Genomic DNA, 18,383 nt, shown 5'->3' on the forward strand with positions numbered 1-18,383 from the left:
AGAGTCCCTATGGGTGGAGATAAGGGGGGGAGAATGAATAATAAAATACTGATAGGGGTGTGTTATAAGACGCCGAATATTATGGAAGAGGTAGAGAATCTCCTCATAAAGCAAATTGATAAAGCAGCGAGTCTCGGAGAGGTAATTATTATGGGGGACTTTAACTATCCTGATATAAATTGGGGAACAGAAACTTGCAGTTCCAGCAAAGGAAATAGATTTTTGATAACAATGAAAGATAATTACCTTTCACAAATGGTACAGGACCCCACAAGAGGGGGAGCACTACTACACCTTGTACTAACCAATAGGCCAGACCGCATATCAAATATACAAGTTGGGGGTTACTTGGGGAATAGTGATCACAAAATAATAAGTTTTCATGTATTCTTTAGTAAGATGTCTAGTAGAGGGGCTACAAGGACACTAAACTTCAGGAAAGCAAATTTTAAACGGTTGAGAGATGATCTTAGTGCAATAAACTGGGATGATGTACTAAGTAATAAAAGTACACAAAGCAAATGGGAGACTTTTATGAGCATCCTGAATAGGGCTTGTGCAGAAAATATACCCTATGGGAACAAACATGCTAGAAATAGGAGGAAACCCCTATGGCTAAATAGAGCTGTAAGGGAAGCAATAAAAGAAAAACAGAAAGCCTTAAAAGAATTAAAGAGGGTAGGTAGTGATGAGGCATTATATAATTATAGAAAATTAAATAAAATATGTAAAAAGCAAATTAAGTTAGCTAAGTTTGAGACAGAGAGACTCATTGCGAGAGAAAGTAAAAATAATCCTAAAATATTCTTTAACTACATAAACAGTAAAAAACTGAAAAGCGATAGTGTTGGCCCCCTTAAAAATAGTCTTGGTGAAATGGTGGAAGGGGATGAGGGTAAAGCCAACCTGCTGAATGACTTTTTTTCTATGGTTTTTATACAAGAAAATGCCATGGCAGATGACATGACCAGTGATACCATAAATTCACCCTTGAATATTACCTGCTTAACCCAGCAGGAAGTACGCCGCCGCCTCGAAATCACTAAGGTTGACAAATCTCCGGGCCCGGATGGCATACACCCCAGAGTACTACAGGAATTGAGTTCTGTGATAGATAGACCATTATTTTTAATCTTCTCAGATTCCTTAATAACAGGGTCGGTACCGCAGGACTGGCGCATAGCAAATGTGGTGCCAATATTCAAAAAGGGGACAAAAACTGAGCCGGGAAATTATAGGCCGGTAAGTTTAACCTCTACGGTTGGTAAAATCCTTGAGGGTTTCTTGAGAGATGCTATACTGGAGTATCTCAAGAAAAATAACCTTATGACAGAGTATCAACATGGGTTTATGAGGGATCGATCCTGTCAAACTAATTTGATCAGCTTCTATGAAGAGGTAAGTTCAAGTCTGGACCAGGGAAATGCAGTGGATGTTGTGTATATGGACTTTTCAAAAGCTTTTGATACGGTGCCACACAAAAGGTTGGTACATAAAATGAGAATAATGGGGATAGGGGAAAATATGTGTAACTGGGTTAAAAACTGGCTCAGTGATAGGAAACAAAGGGTGGTTATTAATGGTACGTACTCGGACTGGGTCTCAGTTCATAGTGGGGTACCACAGGGGTCAGTATTGGGCCCGCTTCTTTTCAACATATTTATAAATGACCTTGTTGGGGGCATGCGGAGTAGAATTTCAATATTTGCAGATGATACTAAACTCTGCAGGGTAATCAATACAGAGGAGGATAATTTTATATTACAGGGAGATTTATGTAAATTGGAGGATTGGGCTGAGAAGTGGCAATTGAAGTTTAATGTAGATAAATGTAAGGTCATGCACTTGGGTAGAGGAAATAACATTTATGATTATGTACTTAATTGTAGAACACTGGGTAAAACAGACACAGAAAAAGACTTGGGTGTATGGGTGGATGGTAAACTTCACTTTAGTGGACAGTGTCAGGCAGCTGCTGCCAGGGCTAATAAAATAATGGGATGTATTAAAAGAGGTATAAGTGTTCATGAAAAAAATATAGTTCTACCTCTGTACAAGTCACTAGTGCGACCGCACTTAGAATACTGTGTACAATTCTGGTCACCGATATATAAGAAGGACATAGCTGAACTGGAGAGGGTGCAGAGAAGAGCCACCAAGATTATTAGAGGAATGGGTGGGCTGCAATACGAAGACAGGTTATTAAACTTGGGGTTATTTAGTTTGGAAAAACGAAGGATTAGGGGGGATCTAATCACAATGTATAAATATATGAGGGGACAGTACAGAGACCTTTCCAAAGATCTTTTTACACCTAGGCCTGCGACTGGAACACGGGGGCATCCGCTACGTCTTGAGGAAAGAAGGTTTAATCATAACCACAGACGAGGATTCTTTACTGTACGAGCAGTGAGACTATGGAACTCTCTGCCGCATGATGTTGTAATGAGTGATTCACTACTAACATTTAAGCAGAGCCTGGACACCTTTCTTGAAAAATTTAATATTACCAGTTATGTATATTAGATTTTATGACAGGGTATTGATCCAGGGAACTAGACTGATTGCCGGATGTGGAGTCAGGAAGGAAATTTTTTCCCCATTGGAACGTGTTTGCCACATTGGGGTTTTTTTTGCCTTCCTCTGGATCAACATGTTAGGCTACGGGTTGAACTAGATGGACTTAGAGTCTCCCTTCAACCTTAAAAACTATGATACTATGATACTATGATAAATAAACTGTTCCTTTTTAATTCTTCTTAGAAAATTCTTTGTAGGCAATGGCTGCCAGAAGTCTGGAAGCCACAGATGTCACAAAACGTTTGGTTTCCTCCTTTACAATGCTTTGCCGGCCTTTACTGCAGCTGACTTCAGTTGTTGCCTGTTTGTGAGTCTTTCTGCCTTACGTTTTGTCTTAAGCATGTGAAATACATGCTCGATGGGGTTCAGATCTGGTAATTGTCTTGGCTATTGCAGAATATTCCACTTCTTTGCCTAAAAAACTCCCAGGTTACTTTCCAGTATGTTTTGGGTCATTGTCCATCTGTACTGTGAAGCACCGTTTAATTAACCTTTCTGTATTTGGTGGAATCTGAGCAGAAAGTATAGCCCTTTATACTTCAGAATTCATCCGGCTGCTTCTGTCTTCAGTCACATCATCAATAAACACTAGTGACCCAGGGCCATTCGAACCCATGCATGCCCATGCCATCAAACTGCCTCCACAATGTTTTCCAGAGGATGTGATATGGTTTGCATAATGAGCCGCTCTAAGCCTTCTCCATAAGTTTTTTCCTATCATTCTTGTACAGGTTAATCTTCATTTCATCTGTTCATAAAATGCTTTTCCAGAACTGGGCTGGCTTCTTTAGATGCCTTTTGACAAAATTAAATCTGACTTTTCTATTTTTAGGGCTGATTAATGGTTTATACCTTGTGGTGCACCCTTTGTATTGGCTCTCATGAAGTCTTCTTTTTATGGTAGACTTAGATACTGAAACACCCATTTCCTGGAGAATGTTCTTCACTTGGGAGGATGTTGTGAAGGGGGTTTCCTTCACTAAGGAAAGGATTCTGTGATCATCCACCACTATTGTCTTCCTTGGACAACCAGGTCACTTTGAGTTCCCAAGCTCTCCAGTGTGGGTTTGAAATAAAAAAAGGGATACACGCGGCGCCACTCTAAATGTAGTAATTCAATTATATAAATATTGGTTAAAAAATGTGCTTGAATTGCACTCACCTTATTTTATTTCAAGCTAGATCAAACCCATAGATCCCTTAGGATCAATCTCCACAATCTAGCGACCAAGAGGTGTATGTATAAAAATGTTTCCACAATTGAAAACCTCCAGAAATGGGTTGTTGGAGAGATATGAAACTAGGTAAAGAAAGAGGTGGGGTCATTCAAGTGTTTCTTCTTGTATTAATTAGATTCTAACAATGTCTTATTTAAAGTTGAGCTCTGAGAGAGCAACATTCATGTCATTCTACCTGAGGAAGGCTATCCTTTTTAAGATTTTTAGCCAAAACGCATTGTAATATTAATATTTTATAGCAGCCAAAAAAATTTTCTTGTTACAAACAACACATTGGGAGATTTGAAGGATTTTCAAGCACCTTAATTTTTCCCAGAATATACCAAATTCTTGATTTAGCCAGCCCTCACATTTTTGTGGTCTCTCTGATGGATATTTTTTTCCAGCCCAATAATGGTCTGTTTTTCTTCCATTGAGAGCTCCTTTGACCACATGTTGGGGGTTCACAACAACAGCTTCCAAATGCAAATGTCACACCGGGAATCAACTCCAGACCTTTTAACTGCCTAATTGATGATGGATTAATGGGAGAATAGATTATGCAGCTCATTAAGGAGCTTTTGAGATAATTGTCCAATTGCTTTTGGTCTCTTGAGAAAGAGGCAGCTACATGTTAAAGAGCTGTAATTCCTAAAACCCTTACTCCAATTAGAATGTGAATATCCTCAAATTAAAGCTGAAAATTTGTACTTAACAATATATATTGTTTACGTAACTGTATATTGAATATGTTTTTGTACACAGGTTAAATTTCAAAATATGTGTCACTGTCTAAATATTTCTGGACCTAACTGTATATAATGCATGTTGGCCATCTTATTGGAGAAATCCATCCCTTTAAATATTACTTTTCAATCCAATTTTGGTTGTTCTCTCTAAAGGTGGCTTTACACACTGCAACATCGCAAACGACATCGCTGTAACGTCACTGGTTTTGTGACGTAATAGCGACCTCCCCAGCGACATTGCAGTGTGTGAAACCTATCAGCAACCTGGCCCCTGCTGTGAAGTTGCTGATCGCTACAAATCGTTCAGGACCATTCCTAGGTCCTTTGTTTCCCGCTGTGCAGCATGCATCGGTAGAAAGTTTCAGTGTGTAAAGGGGACTTTACAGCGACTTCCCTTTCAAATAGCAGCTTTGACACGTCCCCAACAACCAGCTAGGTCGCTCTGCAGGTCCGGATCGCTGTTGCGTCGTTGGCCAGGTTTGCCTGTTTGACAGCTCACCAGAGACTTTGTAGCGATCCCGGCTAGGTTGAGATCGCAGGTTGGATCGCTAGAAAGTCTCAGTGTGTAAACCCAGCTTAAGAGATTTAATTGTATTATGAAACTATTGCAATAAATAATTTGAAGGCAGCTTCCCCAACACAAGCTGCATTTTAAGCAAGCAGTAGATTAGGAAAATGAAGGATCTATTGATGTTTTTGTCCTTGCATGGTTTCTGTCAATTCTATAGTTGCCCCTGGCAGTCCTGTTAATTAATTCCTGACATCTTTTTTTAGCAGTAGTAGGAGAGTGGCTATTATAACCATTTTTATATTCCATGATCAGTATGTTTTATTAAATATGTTTTAAAGGTTATGTATTTTAGTCTTATTTTGTAAAACTATACATTTTAGAGATTCTGTGAGCAATTTTGACCCTGTAAAACTACTTGAAAGCACTAGATCGGTACCACCATATTTTTCCTAATTTAAATATTCCATACTGTTCTGTTTTAGGAGTAGCAGAATTAATGCAAAATTGAGGCTGGATTTCAGCATATGCATCTCTTGAAATCTGTCACGACTATGTCACGGCCTGCTGTGATCTTGGGGTATCTGGAATCTGGAGGTCACAGCGTATAGTTGATCACAGATCCTCTTTAGTGCCTGCTCATTGTTTACTATGAGCTGGAGCTTGTTTAATGTTATCAGGTGCTAAAGGTGTTAAGGTTCCTTTCTGTCCTGCTATGATCTAACAGGTAGTTGTAATCTCAGCTGCAGCCACTCCCTTCTGCTATATATATCTACTCTGTATTACTCCCTATGCCGGCTATAGTTCATTCTATACTGTCCACTTTGAAGGAGCCTATTTCTGGAGAAGCTTAGGTGTTCGTTTCTGTTGCAGCTGAGCAGTCTCCTCCTGGAGAAGCCGTGGAGTATATTTCCCCACTTATTTGTCTTCCTTGTGTTATGTTATTGCTTTGGCAAGACTAGCATCTCACTGGCCTTCACACTAGTCAGGATGAGTTGAGCACTAACGAGGGCCTAGGCACATGATGGAGCAAGGGGGAAGGACCTGTTTAGGGATGCTAAGGAGTACAGGGATCAGCCTCAGGTGAGTGTTAGGAGGTGACCCTGCTCCTCTCTCCCTTGCGCCAGGGCCTTCAGTTATATTGTTCCCCTGGTTTTCCTTTTTGTGTTGCGCGACTCACAGGGTATCCCCTTGCTTCCAGCGTGACAAAAGCTCTCAAAAGTGTTCCCTAATTTGGTGATTTCCACTCCAATGAGTAAAGAAGACAGATTAAAAGTTGATGTATTTTATTGTTATAGTAGTTTAGTATGTAGTGGTTATATTTAAAAGTAACATTCTATAACCTAGAATATTGACATGTGAGTTGTTTACTAAAATCAGCAATGTATATTTTCATAACGTCTGGTTATATTCATATTACTTTGTGTTAAAATTAATAAAAACATTTAAAAGAAAAGTGTTCCCTAAAATTGAAGTGTTCTTGTCTCTCTGCATTAAAGAGGTTGTCCTGCCAATTGTTAATCTGGTCCTCTGTGCTACGGGACCGGGCTTACCTTCGAACAGCTGACTAAACAACTACCTCATCTTCACTAGAGTCTCTGATGGTAAGGGTAGGCTTGTCCTGGAAGGTAGGCGCCAGGTACCACTCCAGTGTGGTCCTTGGTACTGCAGTCAGGGACGCAGGTACGGGCTCAGGGTAATAGGCAGGACTGGATCAGGAACATAAGCAAGGTGGATACAGGTACTGGTTCAGACTGGATGGCGCAATCTGAAAGAATGGCCGGAATGGGATGCTGGATGGCAGAATGGACACTGGTTCATGCAGACAGAATAGATTTGGGTTCTGGCAGGCATGTCAGGATCATGTTAAAGCAGGTCAGGTGAGGTACAAGTACAGGCTGATAGGACAGGTTTGGGTTCCGGGGACCTGACAACTAGGAAACATAGACTCAACTAATATTACTCATTGCTCAGGCACCTCCCAAAGAAAGACGGTGCCTTAAGTATGTAATGCTTCTCAGATATAGGCTGGGGGCATTACCAAATTAAGTGCGCTGCTCCTGTAAGAGGCGGGCAGCACTCCCCTGCTTACTAAGGGTACTTTCACACCTCCGGTTTTTCTTCTGCGGCACAATCCGGCACTTTGCAGGAAAATCGCAACCGGTTTTTTTTGCTGCCGGTTGCGATTTTCCTGCATAGACTTTAATTAGTGCCGCATTGTGCCGCATGGCCTTGCGTTCCATCCGGTTTTTGCCGCATGCGGCAGATTTAGCCGATGCGGCGGCCGGATGGAACGTTGCCTGGCACGTTTTTTCGTGCGGCAAAAAAAACCGCATCGCGCCGCATTCGGCCGATGCGGCGCATCTCTCAATGCATGCCTATGGCGGCCGGATGCGGCGCGATGCGGCAAATACCGCATCCGGCCGCCGCATGCGGTTTTTGCCACTGCGCATGCTCAGTAGCATGCCGCAAGCGGCAAAAACCGGGCGGGCCGCATGGGAAAAACTTATGCAAAGGATGCGGTGTTTTCACCGCATCCGTTGCATAGCTTGCACAGCCGGATTGAGCCGCAGGGCTCAAGCCGGATGTGTGAAAGTAGCCTAAGCGTTCTCCCAGGCATGCAGCCTTAGCGTTGCAATTTTATAACTTTTTTTTAAAGGTTGAATAGAGAGAAAAATAAAACATGCCATTTACCGATCACCATAAATAATCTGATTGCTGTGTTGTTTGGGTTGTTATGATTACAGGGACACCAAAAATCTCCATGTTATTTGCTAATTTGTGATGTTTATTATTATTATTATTATTTATTTTTTTTTTAAAGCGCATTAAAAATGTCATTACTGATTTTGTTTTTTTATATAATTCTATAGGAAGAAAAAAAATCTGAATGTATTCTCCCAATACGATATATGTAACTAGAAATACATTGCTATATACAGATGTACTTTATGTACCAGTATAGGTTACAGCCTGCAATGCAGCTTCAAGTATACAAAATCTTCCCAAAACTACTAGTAGAAACTGTGGCTCATATCTTTAGCTACTGCCCTCAAAGATAGAGGTTGTGGGTTCAATTCCAGGGAAGAAATTAATTATGTATTTATTTAATGTACGTGTGTGCAGAGTAGAGATACCGGACCCACCCCTGAGGAGGGGGAGCTATGGAGCGATGACATCACACAGAGAGAAAAGAGTGAGGAAGTCGGGACAAATCCCTGACCTGCCGGGACAGCAGGACTGACTCCTCAAATAAGGACAGTACAGCAGAGTCCGAGACAGTTGTGAGCCACAACAATACTTTTCTAGGCACTGTATATGAAAAAAGAAAAAAAAAATATATATATATATATAGTATATACACACACACATGTATATACACACACGCACACAGTATACTATGTATAATGACAGATTTATTTATATTTTTGTTAAATGGATTTTTTTAGTCATAGACACTCTTCATGACAAGTGTTGCTTAGCAACAGTTATATGTGTGTGTCTGTATATTGCTTTCCCTTTTGGAGGCGTCTATCTATGAGATTGATCCAACCAGCTAACTGTGTAAACAGAGTTTCCATGCCAACAAAATGGGGTGAAAGTTCATTAAGAAGTGTGTGGGCTGGAAATAAATGACCTCACTCGCAGCTCTGAAAGATGAAACATTCCCTGCAATCTGGCAGTGGTAGGAGACTGACCATTCATGCCAATACGAGTGATAATGCCACATTTCTGATACTATTTCAGGCTATTGTAGACTTGTTATTTTCAACCAATGCTTATATAAATGTAATTTGGTTCTAAATTTATACCCCAGTCTTCTATTCCTTTGCGACTGTTTCACACAGACTCCATCCTGTACTATTAGCCCTAAATAGGAACAGTCCTGACTTTCTTTTACATAAGTTTGTACAAAGCAGACATTACTCAGTGCTGCAACATAAAGAGCAGACTGTTAAGGGTGCTTTACACGCTGCGACATCGCTAACGATATATCGTCGGGGTCACGGTGTTTGTGACGCACATCCGGTGTTGTTAGCGACAGCGCAGCGTGTGACAGCTAGGAGTGACGATCAACGATCGCAAAAATCGTTGATCGTTGACACGTTGCTCCGAAAAATAATGTCGTTGATGTTTCATTCCGCAGGTTGTTCGTCGTTCCTGCAGCACCACACATCGCAGTGTGTGACACCGCAGGAACGACGAACATCATTCTACCTGCGTCCACCGGAAAGGAGGAAGGAGGAAGGTGGGCGGCATGTTTCGGCCACTCATATCCTCCTCTCCTCTTCTATTGAGCGGCCGTTTTGTGATGCCGCTGTGATGTCGAACGCACCTCCCCCTTGAAGGAAGGATTGTTCGGCGGTCACAGCGACGTCGCTGAACAGGTATGTGCGTGTGACGCTGCCGTGGGGATATTGTTCGCTATGGCAGCGATCACCAAATGTCGCACGAACGACGGGGGCGGGTGCTATCGCTCTCAACATCGCTATTAATTGCTAGCGATGTCGCAGCGTGTAAAGCACCCTATAGATTTGTTGCAAACTGATTTGTAGGATCCAGTCTATCGGCCATATTAGTAATCTGTGGCCACTGGTCCAGGGGCCCTCAGAAAACCTCTTACCTCCTGGCATCCGTGGCTCTTCTTTTGATTAGCCAGCCTGGTGCAATATCACATGTGTGTGTCATGCCTCAACTATGATGTGACACTTAAGGGTGCTTTACATGTTGCGACATAGCTATCGATATATCGTCAGGGTCACGTCGTTAGTGACGCACATCCGGCGCCGGTAACGACATTGCAGCGTGTAACACTAATGAGCGACGATCAACGATTGCAAAATCGTTCCTAAACGGTGATCGTTGACACGTCGTTCATTTCCTTAATATCGCTGCTGCCACCGGTACGATGTTGTGCGTCGTTCCTGCGGCATCACACATCGCTATGTGTGACACCCTGGGAACAACGAACATCTCCTTACCTGCATCCACCGGCAATGCGGAAGGAAGGAGGTGGGCGGGATGTTACGTCCTGCTCATCTCCGCCCCTCCGCTTCTATTGGCCGGCCGCTTAGTGACGCCGCAGTGACGTCGCTATGACGCCAAACACACCTCCCTCTTGATGGAGGGATTGTTCGTCGGTCACAGCGACGTCGCTGACCAGGTATGTGCGTGTGACGCTGTCGTAGCGATAATGTTCGCTACGGCAGCGAGCACCAAATGTTGCACATACGACGGGGCGGGTGCTATCGCGCTCAACATCGCTAGAAATCGCTAGCGATGTCGCAGCGTGTAAAGTACCCCTTAGGCTAGACAATCAAAAGAAGAGCCAGGGATGCCAAGAGGTAGGAGGCAGTTCTCAGGGCACCTATCCAGCGGCCATAGATTACTGACGTGGCCAATGGACTGATTTCTGTGAATTGATTTGCGCCAAGTCTACAGAATGGGCATTTACATCTCATATAGTTTGAGCTTCAAACAAGCAATTTCAGATAAAATTTACAGAACTGTGTATGTAAATGCTCAAATTAGAAGGCACCTAGCCATATAAAGGGGTTAAGCGGGCTTTACACGCTACGATTTTGCTACAGCGATCTCGTTGGGGTCACGGATTTTGTGACGCACATCCGGCCGCTGTAGTGATGTCGTAGCGTGTGACTCCTAGGAGCGATTTTGGATCGTTGCAAAAACGTCCAAAATCGCTCCTCGTTGACATTGGGGTCCGCTGCCAGTTATTGCTGCTGTCGCAGGGGCGAAGTTGTTCCTCGTTCCTGCGGCAGTGAACATCGCTACATGTGACGCAGCAGGAACGAGGAACATCTCCTTACCTGCCTCCGGCCAGAATGCGGTAGGAAGGAGGTGAGCGGGATGTTACGTCCCGCTCATCTCTGCCCCTCCGCTTTCATTGGGCGGCCGCTGTGTGACGTCGCTGTGACGCCGAACGGACCACCCCTTAGAAAGGAGGCGGTACGCCGGTCACAGCGACGTCGCTATGCAGGTAAGTGTGTGTGACGGGGGTGCCAGATTTTGTGCGCGACGGGCAGCGATATGCCCGTTTCGCACAAACGATGGGGGTGGGTCACATGCTAGCGATATCGGGCCGGATATAAGCCACCCTTACCCATGACATTGTTTAATATGTGCCTAAGCACTACCAGGCAGGTACAGTGTTTCCCTGAAAATAAAACACTGTCTTATATTATTTATTACCTTGAAAATGCGCTAGGGCTTATTTTAGGGGTAGGGCTTATTCTCAGGGAAACACGGGTTAGGGGTAAGTTTAGCCCCCCCAAAAGGCAGACCCCCAGGAGAAAAATACTTACCAGTATGCAGATGTCTGCGGTGCTCCCAGGTTCTCCTGAAATCCTCGGCGGGTGCTCCCAGAAGGTGTGCTCCACAGCAGTCCTTCCTGCTTCCAACCGGCACTCACACACATCAGATCGCACACACAAACATCATTTTTCACACACACACACACACAAACATCATTTTTCACACACACACACACACACACACACACCAGATTGTACACACACACAACATCCGGTAATACTGTATTGCTTCCGGCTGGCAGGGGGACCTGGGACACAGTGCAGTGGATCACGAGGACCTGCGGTGGAACAAATGGAGGACCTGCGGTAGAATGCATCATTGTGTGTGTGTGTGTGTATGTGTGTGTGTGTATGCGTTTAACTACAGGTCCTTACGTTCCATTGCATCCCAGGTCTCTGAGCAGTACAATATCACCGGATGTGTGTATGTGTGTATGTATGTGTTCCACCGCAGGTCCTCCTGATCGGTGGTGAGTATTATTGCGAGGTCTTTTGTCTTCTTTTTTCTTTCTTTTGGGGTTGTTCTTTCTATAGTGAAGTGTCCTGCAGTATTCTGGTAGTTGCTAAATATCTGCTTGTTGTGCCCGGCAACAATCTCTGCTGGCGCAGAGAAACAGACAGCTTCTGCCTGCAATTCAGCAGCTTGATGTTACATCGACAGAGTAATGGCTTCTTTTCGGCTCTAATATGTTGACAGGGTGTGAGTGCCAACATTATGCTGATTGACAACCGGCTCCCCACTGCCTAAATACGGGGAGCCAGCTGTCAATCAGCATGACGCCAGCAGTCATGGCCTTTCAGCAGTGCGGCCCCGAAGAGGAAGAGCTGTTCCATTGACATGAAGCAACTGAATCACTATCAAGAGTGGTCAGTGACCACCCTAGGCCAGTTGTTTTGTTCTTTCAACAACTTACAAAGGGGTAAAGGTAACATACTGTAAAACAGCAACTGACCCTGCAAGGTCCTGTAGAGATTAGACAGCCAAACCCTGCAGTCCCTAGGAGTTCCTAATGGAGTTGGATTAGCCCTGACCACAGCCTACACACTGGCAATTCGTGCCTATGACACGCCCGCATCGAGGCCTGGGGTGACTCGTTACCGGGCTGCGGTTCAGCTCCTGGGACACCGCAGTGGCGAGACCCAGTTCCGTGACACCGGCGGTGTCGTTTAGTAAATAGGAAAGGGATGATGACAGTTTATTCGTGACGCCACCTGTAGTAGGCGGCAAGTTAGGTGCCGCCGCTGCAGGATGAGGACCTCTGGGGCAGATGGTGATGCAGTTTGGTTGGTATAGTTCTCCACAGGTAGAGCTGGCCCCAGGGCGGATGGGGGTAGTAGTAGGTGATGGCAGGGGTTGCAGGGCGGGAGGCGCAGGTGAATAACTGAGCGACACAGGGATGAAGTCTCAAGATGTTTACTCACTGTAGCAGGTTCCAAGGTAACACGACATGTCAGTGACCGCCTTTGGAGTGCTGGGTTCCACTGTGAAGGGTTCCAGCCGATCTCGGGTAGTTCGGAGGTCGAGTCCAGTGCACATTTCTTATGTGTACCTTCCCTGGTCATCTTCCTGCGCTTGCTTCTCCCTCCTGCTTTGCGCCCTCACACACAGAGCCCTGAGCCAATGACCCTGTTGGGTGGTGTGAAGCTCTATCCCTTGGTTCTTTGGGGTCACCTTCCTGTGAATTCATGTGCAGATGTGGCCTCAGTGCTTGCAGTCACCTCAACCTCTGGTTTTACTAGCAGAGTACGTAGGTTCTTCTCCTCTAGCCCAGCGACCAGTCCCCGATTTGCAGATAAGTCCTTCCACCCAAAGATTGTTTGCGGAACAAGGCCACAGGAGGATGTTGCACTTCCCATGGTCTCTAGGACCCCTTCTGTCTTGCGCCTTGGTCGAGCTGCGCCAGCTCCAGACCACACGTCTTTCCTCCTCCATTGCTCCATCTAACTGTCTGACTTTCTCCACACTCCACTACTGTGTGTACCCACTCTTAAGACTCCACCCCCGGGAGAATGTTAAACATCCTTCGGGTTTAACATGCCTTTGCCATGTCTGATGAGGTGTTTCTGTGTGAGAGTGTTGTGTTTTGCATGAACCGATGGATGACCTCCTCCTACCCAGGATGGAATACCACACCTCTGGATGAGGTGCAGTACCTCTGTGGCGACTTAAGCCTCAGGGGCGCCACACCTATGCTGCCTGATCGACCATCAAGCACTTCACGTTCCTCCTAAGGAACAGGAGGGCAGAGCAGATTACCTATAGAAGGGAAGGTGTGCTGAAGTAGAAAGTTATCCCAGAGTGAGTAAGATAATCAACAAAATACAAGAGAGGGTGAATATTGCTAAAAAATATGCTGTCTACATACTAACAACAAACATAAGATAAGTGCAAAGTGGAGAACAAAAACAGCAGAGAGAAACATTCTAGCTGGTATTCCACTGACTGACAGAAACTAACAGAAATGTGGCTTGACTATGAAAGGAGAATATCACTATCAGGAAATAGCAGGAGGAATGTATTTAAAGCTGCACCCAAAAGGTGATTGGGCAGGCAAAAAAGTAAATGAATACAACTGTTACCCTAATAATTCACCAAAGAGGACATAAATTCATAAAAAACTAAAAAAAAACCTCACCAGAAAAAAAGCCTCCTGCCAACACAGGTGAAAATGGCAAATGCACTCGCAGACCACTTATGATAAAGGTGGGGATAACACAGGTGCAGAACACCGATGAGGCAACCACTCACAGCCTATCAACTCATGGAGGGGGTGGTTGCTGGTATTAAACTTGCACACTAATGAGGTTTTACATAGGGAGCCAGTCACACAGGTACATGTAATGCACAGTAAAACCAATAGAAAATGTAGCCAAAAACAATACAATAGTAAAATATGAAGTTTTATTAAAAATCATAATAAAACCAATAAACTGCAAGGGATAGTAATGAAAAAAGTGCCGAGGCACCACAAGACTCAAACAGTGAATTGCAAACAGACAATAGATAGATTATAAAGGTATAAATGTGTATCACATTGCAATTTTCTGTCCCCATCAAGGGTATAGCAGTAATTGAAATAGATGTAAAACTTCAAAAAGCGTATACTCTAATTAACTGTTTTCATATCGCTAAAAGGCATGTATACAGGCAAAAGGAGCCAAGGACAAATACCCAGGAGATCCCATCATAGGGGTTAATTACCTGTCGCCATTAGCCACTGCTGAGCCACACCAACACGTGTTTCGGCTGTAGCCTTCGTCAGGTGAGGATGTAATGCACAGTGTCTAGCTTACAGCCTATTGATGACGCCCATACTATTAGATCAGGTAAGCTGTCCAGCACCATATAAATGCATTGACACACAAGATAGACATCCCAAGGAGTCAGCGGCTTCCCTCTAGCCTGTCCATTACAGCCCGTCTGAGTCTGTGGATCCAGGCAGGCGTTAGACATCCAAGTCCAAATTCACCATCTGGGGCTCTGGTGATTACCCGGTAGGCACTTAGTCACGCCCCTCCAGGGTAAGCCCGTGATCCGTTGTACAGTGGATCCTCAGCACCGTGTCAGCCAAATTGATCATTGCTGTTCTGCTCATAACAACCTGTTACTGTGTAGGGCGGCACAATGTCATTTTTTTTCTTCATCTGTCAAAGTGTAGAAGTTGAGGAAAAAGTGAGGAATGTGTCCTAGAAGTGATCAGTTATGGATGTCTGTGTGTTACTTTCTGTAGAGTCGAGTCCTGGCAGGAAGAAGTGATGGCGGTCTGAGCTGGATGAAGAAGAAAAGTGAAGATAGATGACTTCAACTACAGACATCACTGATAAGTAACTGTATTACCTTTACATTATACATTATATACAGAGCACATGTGTATAATTTCACTGGTGATCATTGCATTACCTATACACTATACACTATATACAGTGCTCCTGTATATAATGTCACCACTGATCACTGTATTACAAATAAACTATACACAATATGCTATATACAGAAAACCTTTGTATAATGTCACTGGTGATCATTATGTTACATGTACACATACACTATGTACAGAGCTCCTGTGTATAATGTCATCAGTGATCACTGTATTACCTGTGCACTATCCATTGTATACAATATACAGAGCTCCTGTGTATAATGACACTGATATTAATTTTAGTGTTATCAGTTTTGTGTTCTTTTAATCATGATCAATGTTGCAGTATTCGGTCACTATATATATCTATATATATATATATCTATCTATATATATCTATATATATCTATATAATAATAATAATAATAATAATAATAATTTTATTCATTTATATAGCGCTATTAATTCCACAGCGCTTTACATACATTGGCAACACTGTCCCCATTGGGGCTCACAATCTAGAGTCCCTATCTGTATGTCTTTGGAGTGTGGGAGGAAACCGGAGTACATATATATATATATATATATTGTCACGCTCCCCGGGTCCCCTGCGCTGCCCTCCGGCTCACCTGTCACGCTCCCCGGGTCCCCTGCCTCGCTTCCCGGTTCCTTGGTCCGGTCACCGCCGCTCCCCGCTCTCCTGCATCCATTGCCAGCGCGTCCCCGGCGTCCTGGTCCCCGCTCCCGGCGCCCGTCTGCTTCTCAGCCCCAGCCCAGCCCTGCTGCTTCCTCCTCGCAGCTTCCTGCTCTGGCTTCTGGCACTCGGGCCGCGCGCATGCGCATTAGGGCGCGCGCGCGGTCATTGACCCTTTCTTAAAGGGCCAGCGTCCATTAACAGGAAATGATGCAAACAGGTACAGGGTATAAAGGGGTTTAATGTCCAAGGGGGCGGGGCCTGATCTTCGTGTTTCTTAAGCTAGGAGTCAGGTCTCCTGGTGTCTCTATGATATACTCACCTATCTCTCTTGTAGAGCCGTGCCTGCCTCGCCATCCGGTCCTGCCGAATCCCGAACCCCGAACGCTGTCCATCTGCCATCCTGACAGTCCGTACCATCTCGGATCCCTGCGGTGACCCGTCATCTCGCTCCGAAGGTTCCGGACCCCGCCTGACATCTTCTCGGCTTCCGAACCTGAGCTACGTCACCCGGACTACCATCAGTGACTCCGTGGTCCCAGGGACTTCTCCGTTATACTCGTATGCACGGACTGTTCTGCTGCCTATAGTGCTCCAGCTACCGGACCCCTTACCACCATCTAGGAGTTCGGCCCAGTGGATCCACCTCCTGGGTCTGCCCGTCCACCTGGCCTTGACATATATCTATATATACATATCTATATATATCTATATATATATATATATATATATATATATAGTCTTGTCATCCTTACCAATTTGAGCAGGACACTTAATACTATTCACCATAGTAAGTAGGGGCTGACAGTCACTGGAACAGGATGCAATGAGACTATGAATGAAGGTATAGGAAGGGTAAAAAGGGTAGAGCGATTTTACTTTTCGCAATTGTTATTTGTATTTTATGGTTAAAGAAAGTGTGTAATTGTCAAATGGGTGTAATAGTCAATTGGGCGTGGTTTCCTAACACAAACAGGGAACTGGTTGTTAAGAATTTGCATCCCACCCCTGCCCGGCGGCTTTTCAAAGTACATTTTCAGTAAACTGATGCAGCCTTTTAGGATGAACCATACACACCATCAAAACAGAAGCCAGTGCCTGATTCATGCTGCCAAAGGTTCTTGCAACATGAATCTACATCCCATTAATGTTTATGTATTGAAAACTTTACACCACAAATAAATGAAGTATTGGACACAGTTGTAGCAATGTATCCTGCACCATCAAATGAATACAAAGCTACCAGCGCTAACCTGTGGCCCCATCTCAAATTAATGCAAATATTTGATGTAGATTGTGTTCTCTTTTTAGCCCATACTTAATGCATTTCATATTACAATCTCTTTTTATTAATTTTATAAAGTAAACATCCGGTCTTGTTATTGCAGTAGCTCTGTATGTATTACATATTATACCAGCACCAAGCCACCAAGCCAAATTTAGCTGTACAGGGCCTAATAGGTCTGAGAGGTTCATAGTGAATATAATCCACACATACTCATGAATCATGAAATAAACTTGTGACACTGTTGACCATGGGCCATAGATATGTGTATGTTTCCATACATAATGAATCAACAAAGAATAAAATAAATAAACACTGAAATTAATTGACATACTGCTGTATTTTTTTGTGAGCAGTTGCGTGTGTCAAGTCATAAATATCTGTTTAAATCCATAGAGATTATGTATAGCAGGAACTGAAAGTTCACATTCTATAACATGTCTGTCAAGCAAAGGAAACAATTGTGGAATGTGATACTGCTGGAGTAGATATTTTTATTCCACTCTCAGAAAAGCTTTAACTATCTTCATCTAACAACACTAGACACTGGAGGATCTAACATGGGACATTGTCATTTAGTGAATAGCAAAGAAAATTAACCGTAGTTCTGTTTAAATTAACAGTAATATGTAATGACATGTTGTCAGTAAAGGGTGCTTTACACGCTGCTACATCGCTAGCGATTGCTAGCAATGTTGCGAGCGTTAGCACCCGCCCCAGTCGTTGTTGCGATTTGTGGTGATCGCTACCGTAGCGAACATTATAGCTACGGCAGCGTCAGACGCACATACCTGTTCTGCGACGTCGCTGGAGACACCGAACAATCCCTCCTTCAAGGGGGAGGTGCGTTCAGCGTCACAGCGACGTCACAAAACGGCCGTCCAATAGCAGAGGAGGGGCAGAGATGAGCGGCCGAAACATGCCGCCCACCTCCTTCCTTCTTCATTGCTGGTGAACGGAGGTAAGGAGAAGATCGTCGCAGGAACGAGGAACAACCTCGCTACGTACGAGACGACGATTTTTGGTAAATGAGCGGGGTGGGCTGTTGCCGTCTTTCGGGTCTTGGGACGGGAAAGGACCTAAGGTCCAGACCTCAATCAGTGAATTCGACGTGGTCCAGTGGCTTCTGGACCTCGTTCTGGGTCTGAGTACCCCTCC

General features: G+C 44.2%; 1 long non-coding RNA gene across 1 annotated transcript in view; it reads left to right on the forward strand.

Annotated features, from left to right (window-relative positions):
• Positions 1-17,519, forward strand: part of LOC142291947 (uncharacterized) — a 174,900-nt gene extending 157,381 nt beyond the window's left edge. The window contains exons 3-4 of the long non-coding RNA XR_012750557.1: positions 15,118-15,211; positions 16,278-17,519. This is a non-coding gene — a long non-coding RNA (uncharacterized LOC142291947). The remainder of the gene's footprint in view (positions 1-15,117; positions 15,212-16,277) is intronic.
• Positions 17,520-18,383: the final 864 nt, after the last annotated feature.

Source organism: Anomaloglossus baeobatrachus, chromosome 2 (assembly GCF_048569485.1).
Source record: "Anomaloglossus baeobatrachus isolate aAnoBae1 chromosome 2, aAnoBae1.hap1, whole genome shotgun sequence".
NCBI classification, from domain to species: Eukaryota; Metazoa; Chordata; class Amphibia; order Anura; family Aromobatidae; genus Anomaloglossus; species Anomaloglossus baeobatrachus.